Here is a 7746-nt window from a genome sequence, read left to right on the forward strand (position 1 = left end):
TTCTAATGGTGGACTGCAGATCTGTGCTATAGTTCAGTCGAATTCGAAGGATCCAGCAATCGTACTGGATTTGACTGGGATTCTGAAATGTCTCTTGCAAAAGTATTCGGGTGTAGTGTGCTCTCTGAAGGCACCAGTTCTGTAGGGTTTGGGCATTTACTGGGACAATTATTAATTGTAGCAGTAAATCACAAAATGATTCTTTTAATGGCTTTAGAATCCAACCATGCGATATAACTCAAACAACGCACACACACAGGTACTAATACAGGAGGATACATTTATTAATACATAGAATATGCATGTAAACCCTAACAGATCTTATCGAGAGGGTTATCAGAATCCAAAAGGTATATATTCAATGAGTTACGAAGAGTTACATATATCAAGAGGACATACGTTCAGTATATCATTCATTTAGAACGTTTCGTAAATGAACTTGGTTATAACATCTACATTGGATACTCAAAACAAGTACATAACTCTTAGGAATTAAATCGATATCAATTGGTTGGGATAACAATTGAATTCTCGAGCTGTAATGCATTGAAGTTGAATACTCATCCAATCTCTGGGGATTCAGATCTCCTGAGGGCTCTCTGGCTCCGTGCCAGGCTGTGCTGTGCGGCTTGCGACGGTGCGCTGCTGACGCTCATTGACCGGCTAGTTAGTGTTGGCTTTAACTAGCAAAGTTTGTGCACAGGAGAAAAGATTACTGTGGGTCCCAGCAAGTCAGGAAGAGGACCGGTTCGTTCCTGATGAAGCGCTAGTTCTGAATAGTGATTCAGCTGTCCACAGTTCCGACCTGTTCACGAGGCTTGCTGCTGATGCTAACCTCGGGTGGATCCTCTGGTTACTCTCTGGCAACCTCCGCTCTAGACTCTTAGAACAAAGGAAAGTTCTGGCACTCGGACACACTGGCCGTTCCGTGGTTGTCCGGGCTGAGTCTCAGGATGGTCAGGAGGCGCGCTGCGAGAATGCCTTTCCCTTGGGAGCCTTCTGCTCCTGGGCTGTCCTGCCCTGGAATTCTCCTTTGAATTGTCCGAAAAAGTTCACAGAATTCTCTCAGGCTCTCTGTGTTGCCTGTTTTTACCTGGAGGAACTTCAGCTCGTTCATTGGCTGAAAGTTCCATGGGCATCAGAGTCCCACGTGGGTTACTCGGCCCTACCAGTCCCTGATTGGTTGATCAAGGTGAGATATGAGTCACTTACTCCTGACACTTAGGAATGCAGTCCAGATGTCCATCTGGCACTCCCTAGACAGATAGGCGCCAATGGATGACCATTGATCATGATAGCCAGGCTTAGCTAAGTGCATCCCCCTTTGGGAGCTGTCCCTTATCAAAAGAAAATATCTTTAAATCAGCCTGCATGAATAGTTTCTCTGTGGCTGCACCACAGAGATGAACAGAGATTTGAGGCCTCATTTGGGAAAGCACCGCAATACTTAATTCTGTCTTCCTAACAAGCATTGCCGCTACACGGGTTTGCTTCAACCTTTGATAAAAAAAGTGATCTGATCTGAAACTACCCAGCTTACAATCTCTGAGGTAGTTGTCACTAAACTCGGACGTGATGTGGCACACATGTGCCGTGTGCCTTTACTTTTGTAAAAAACTGGTATCGGGAAAAGTTTCTTAATATTTCTTTTGATTAGCATGGAAGAAAATGTGATCATTACCTATGGAATTTCCCGCCAGCGTGGAGCTTGAATTCACAACCTTGAGATTCAGTGTTCAAGAGTCACAGAAGAGGTCGGCCTGGTCTTCAGTTTGCCAACGATAAGCTCCGGCAGTGCTCCTCTGTAAAGCAGATTGTTCGGATCGGTTATGTGGGACGGCACTTCGATACTAAGATCGTTTTCAGCACACACATGGTTTCCCCCCTTCACGCAAAAAACATAGACGAAGGAAGCTCTCTTGTCTTGGGCTGCTGACTCCCGGATTTAAAGCGCTCTGGGTGCCAGCTAAGTCTCTAACAAGCACACTATAAAGACAGGAATTACACTTTGCTCACGTCACGCATGGAATGGCGAGGCTACTTGTTCCAATATTATCTAGTCTCACCTCATATGGTGCCGATTCCTGGTTTTCATTTAAGAAAGAGCACTGCAAACACCGTAAACAGTGCAAAACGTGTGATGAAAGAAGTCTTTTCCCCCCTTTGTCTAACGCAGAACACAGCGGAGTCATGCCGAGGGTTGTGAGATCAAGATTTCAGTGGAGCACTGTCGTCTACGTCTTTAGCTACATGAGTTGGACATCCTCTTGTACACGGAAAGCAGATTGAGATCCTCTCACATGAAAAGTGCCAGATAAAAGCCATTTCTCTTCCTTTCTCTTAGTGCTGGAGCTATCGCATGTAAATGAGGCAACTTGCAAGGCGAGCAGGCTCGGTGCACACCGAACGCAGATGTCTCAGAGCAGTTGAGACGTGTCCAAGTGGCTGTCAAAGGACAGCCCTTTGCCGGCACTGTGGCTTAGTTGGCTAAAGCGCCTGTCTAGTAAACAGGAGATCCTGGGTCCGTTTCCCAGCGGTGCCTTTCTTCCTGTCTTACTGTACAGAATTTATCCTTACGGGCAAATCCCATGCCTTTTAATTCAGGTGAATGCAAGTGTTCGTTTCCTTTCTGGAACAACTTGTTTTGAAAGAAATCTATACAGCTTGCGAAAGATGAAACACAAATCTTGCTTATCAGTGAAGAAGAGGTACTCCGAGCAGGCCAGCTAATACCAGCAAAGTTTTTTTTTTCACCCTAACCCAGAGAATGGAGAAAAGCGAGGCACCTGTGGCTCTGCAGTGTAATCAGTTCGCGAGTTCCGCGGTTAGCTGAAAGAGTGGTAAATGGAGCTCGCCCCAGCCCGTCCTTATTCTTTTAAAGAGGATAAAAAATTAACTTTGCCGCCATTACTACCAGCTTTAAAAGACTGCCATGGGCACAGAAAAAAACACACTACAGATGACTTTTCTGGAACCGAAGCAGAGATTCCTTTACGAACCAACTGATAAAGCTCAGCCAGTGAATACTGTTAACAGAATGTGAAAGCACGATCAACTTTGTAACTGCAACCACAGGAAAAACAGCAAGAAGCAGGCTCCATTCCCCATTTAAATCTGTCGTGCGAGGCATGCTTTTTGAACGCATGAAGTAAATCCCACGATCGCTTTTGAACTTGGACAAAGTACTTCCAAAGGAGCGCTATGCGCAAAGATTTAACAAGCTCAACCCCCGCCAACGATTCGGTGTGAAGAAGCAGAACATTCAAGTTTCACAGACAGAAGCAGCACGCCAGCACAGCCAACATTAAAACGGAGGGCACACTACGATTTGCATTGACACAAAAGTGATCTGGGCAGACGTCGTTCCCTGCATAACGCAAAAAGTGGCAAAGCGCTTTTGGGTTGAGAGGACGCAAGAAGGTTTTTGTTTTGTGCCTTGATGTCAAGCTGAGAAAGTATCTTTAAACACTTTGCTTAGTTTCTCGAGAGACTGCCAAAAAGCAGTTCCCTCCCTTTCGTCTGAAGTCAGCTGAAAGGGGGTCTCGACAGAAGCACCTGGCAGCGGTGGGATTTGAACCCACGCCCCCGAAGAGACTGGAGCCTTAATCCAGCGCCTTAGACCGCTCGGCCACACTACCCGCTGTGCGCTGTCTCTTTGTCTCATTACTTGCCGGGAGGAAGCCGGGTGGGTTTTGCTCTTGTCGCCCGACTTAGTGGCGTTATGACCGTGGAACCGACTGCACCTGCTTTTTCTGAGATGCTTCCCCTCTCATGGCGAGATCTCGACTTCTTTAACACCTCTGGATAAAGATCTTCTGTGGAGCAGGTTTCAGACCTCTGCGTACAGCACCCTTGATGTCATTTTATTTTTACAGCAGCCGCATCTGGAAAGTTGTGTCTTTTACGTTTTATTTGAACAACAAAACTACATACAATACAAACAAAAGCACATATAACGTATCAAGAAAATCATCAGGGGCACATGCTATAATACAATTACACTTTATGAAAAACGATTACACAAGGTAAATAAAGATAAGGTCCGCACAGCTTGTTCTTACATTTCGAAAGAGTCCGTAAATACCCCTTTACGTCTATTTTGAACTGTTCAAACGTAGGACTCTTCCCAGACCATTTCACTTTATACCACATTCCTAAACGAGAATGCATCTCCTGTTTTAGAACTATTTTGGGTGGTATGGCTTATACAACACACCCACAGTATTCTAATGGTGGACTGCAGATCTGTGCTATAGTTCAGTCGAATTCGAAGGATCCAGCAATCATACTGGATTTGACTGGGATTCTGAAATGTCTCTTGCAAAGGTATTCGGGTTTGCTTGAACCTTTAATAAAATAGTGATCTGAAACTACCCAGCTTACAATCTCTGAGGTTCTTGTGGCAAAGCACAGTCATACCTGACCTGTCTGGAATGACTACTGAGAGTCTTTATCCAGAAGCGACGGCACCACTCCCAGTAGAATGAGAGAGAAATACAGCATGACATGGGGAGTCATGGGGCTCCCACAGTTTGTTTTTCCTCATGTTACTGATTTTTTCACTAACATTTTGATCTTTTCACAATCAGACCTTTTTTCACATTTAATCAAATCTTTTAACCAGCAAACCAGTTTTATCGGTTTGTGAGGTTTGTGAATGCGTGCAGTAAGTCCTTATTGAACTAGGACAAAATATTCCTGATGGAGTGCTGTGCGCAAACATTGAATAAACTCGACCTTTGCAGATGATTCGGCATGAAGAAGCAGAAGATTAATTTTTCACAGACAAGCAGCACACCAGTACAACCAATATTAAAATTTAATTGACAGCTCACAAACATTTGCACTGACACAAAGGTGATCTCAACTAAATGGAGAGAGGATTCTGTGTTAATTGTGCTTCTCCTGGGAGAGGTCAAGTTGAGAAGTTCATGATAAAAGGGTGGTAAATATCCTGTCCAGGAATATCGGGGCTGTAGGGGGTCAGATCTATAGATGTAGTAAACACATTAGTGGAGACGGTGTGTCTGGTCTCTGTGAGAGAGCCTGGCGGGAAGAATAATCTGTGGTCTGGGAAGAAGAGACCCTCGGAGGCGCTCCACACAGGAGAGAATGAAAAAAATATATATTTTTCAGGGACGCTGATTTTTCTCTTTGAGGGAATTAAAAGCATGTATAGCGAGTGACTTCGTGGCGCAACGATAGTGCGTCTGACTCCAGCTCAGAAGATTGCGTGTTCAAATCACGTCAAGGTCAGCTGATGGGTTTGCAGGTGCTGCTGGTGCCCAACCCGGAAATTACACCACGCTGTTCAGTTTTATCTGTACACCACATAGGTAATCTGAACGAAATAACAGAACAGTACAGAACACGCAGTCAGGAGCTTATGCAGCGTTTCATCTTGAACACGACAAGAGAAAAGGCACACTGCACGTCTGCGAAACATCACGTCTGACTTTAGAGAAAGTGACATCAGAGAATGGAAGTTTCAGACCGCTTTTTTGTTACAGGTTCAAGCAAACCTGAAAGTTAGGGAGTGTTTGGTCACTTTTGTATGAAAAAGTGTCTGAAGCCTGTAATTATAATTTGCCCTTTTTTAATTGTGGTTGAAATCCACTCCCATGTACCAAGACCTTACAGTATATTCATGTTTACTTAAATGACTAACTATTGGACATTAGTTGGTGTTTTTTTTGTAACGATTTGCTATTTCATGCAGGAAAGAAAGGAACCCAGACCCAACGTTTGCTTTCAGGTGCGGTTCATTTACATAACGGACATATATTTCTGAGGAGCCTGATTTAAATCACACAACCCCGGTAGAAGTCGAATCGACAATCTTATAAACCGAAATCAGACGCGTTATCCATTAAACCACTAGCCCGTCACGTAACTCAATTGCACCATGGTGAGTTCAGCGCCGCTACTAGTAATACCCCACCCCCATCTTAAATTTCTACGTGAGAAACGTGTTTTCTACATTTTTATCAGTTTTAAAAAATCATCACTTTTAAGCAGACAAAGCCTTTATGTGTCGCTCTGAATTTCTAATTGATTTAGAATTCCAAGAAAAAAGAGTTTTGTTCCACAACGGCGTGAAATGATCACGTCTTTCACTCTACTTCTCTCTAGTAGTAAAGCAGATCTTGCTAGGTGAGCATTTGCTCCGGTAAATTAGGTCACTTTTCATGTTAACTCACTTCTTCTAAACACAACATTTCCTGGTGCATGTTTTCTCCATGAAAAAAGACATTTTCCCTTACATGATTTCTCGTTTTGTTTCATCAAAGAGTACAGAAAGAAGAAAGAAAGAAAGGAAAAGTGTCGTAAATGAACTCTGTCGCCCTTGGGAGATGTCAAGCGCATTGGACATGAAAAGTGCACAATAAAAGCCATTTCTCTTCGTGTCGGGACTCCTATTGAATGTAAAGGAGGGAACGTGCTCAGCCAGCCGACTCAGCGCTTACTGAACGCAGGTGTCTCAGAGCGGTGTGTCCAAGTGGCAGTAAAAGAGGAGAATTCTGACGGCGCCGTGGCTTAATTGGTTAAAGTACCTGTCTAGCTAACGGGAAATCCTGGCTCCAAATCCTAGCAGTCCATCGCCTGTGTTGCACTGGACACCCTGTAGATCATCAAAAGCATATTGAGCTCCTTGGTAATGAAATTGCCGGATAAAAGCCATTTCACATCCTTTCTCAACATGCTCAGCGAGAAGGCTCACCGCACACCGAACGAAGATGTGACAGAGCAGTGTGTGCAATTGGCTGTAAAAGGGTACTGCTTCGCCCTCGTTGTGGCTTAGTTGGTTAAAGCTCCTGTCTAATAAACAGGAAATCCTGGGTTCAAATCCCAGCGGTGCCTTTCTTCCTGTCTTCTCGCACCGTTTATTGATATAGACAACATGCTTCTGCATTATGTTTAAAAGAAGTGTTCATTTCCTTTTTGGCACAGCTTATTTTTCAAGAAATCCACACATTGCGAAAGATAAAGTGCTCATCTTTCTTATCAATGCAAAAGAATTACTGCCAGCTGGCAAGAAAATGACAACGATTTGTTTTTACTTTAGCCAAAAATCTGTGAATGTAGAAAAAATACGACATGTGTTAGTTTCTATGCCACACTCAGGGTGTCCTTCAGTTAAACACAACGTTGGTAGATCAAAGGCACGCAGAGACACACTTCGAATTAATCCGATCTAAACATTACCTTCTCTAAATGTGATTGAGTTTCTTTCCACGTCCTTAGCCATCTTGATGTTTGCAGAGATTTTCAACTTTTGACACGAGTCAAACTACGAGTAAATAGTTGAGTACCTAAGTCAATATCACCGGGAATGTGAAAATAAATGTAAACATCAATATTTCTGCTGTCTCCTGAGAAACACAAGTATAGAGTCAAAACACAATAAATAATGCTAAAAAATTATTCAGTTACATCCCCTTTAAATATGTATTTCCTTAATATCAGTTCTCTTCCCTCCCCAGGACACTTGCAAATTCACTATAGCATATTAAAAGCTGTGTGTAAGTCTTACATGTGTTCTGTCACATCTGGGTGTTAAATTAATAGATGTGTTGTGTTATTTAATATGATTTGACTCCACGCTTGTGTTTCTCGGGAGACAGCAGAAATATTGGGGATTTGCGGCTACAGAAAATAATGTGAACTTTACAGGCTAAAGTAAGGTTACGTTAAAGAAACAAAAACTTATTGTCACCCTTTTTAACGTGATTTTTTAAGACATTT

General features: G+C 43.2%; 1 non-coding gene across 1 annotated transcript; it reads right to left on the bottom strand.

Moving 5' to 3' along the window:
- Window positions 1-3556: 3556 nt before the first annotated feature.
- Window positions 3557-3638, bottom strand: trnal-aag (transfer RNA leucine (anticodon AAG)). The gene has a single exon. It is a non-coding gene; the product is annotated as a tRNA-Leu (tRNA).
- Between the last annotated feature and the right edge of the window lie 4108 nt (window positions 3639-7746).

The sequence above is a fragment of the Atractosteus spatula genome (genome assembly GCF_055471065.1).
Source record: "Atractosteus spatula isolate fAtrSpa1 chromosome 10 unlocalized genomic scaffold, fAtrSpa1.hap1 SUPER_10_unloc_3, whole genome shotgun sequence".
In the NCBI taxonomy this organism is placed as follows: Eukaryota; Metazoa; Chordata; class Actinopteri; order Semionotiformes; family Lepisosteidae; genus Atractosteus; species Atractosteus spatula.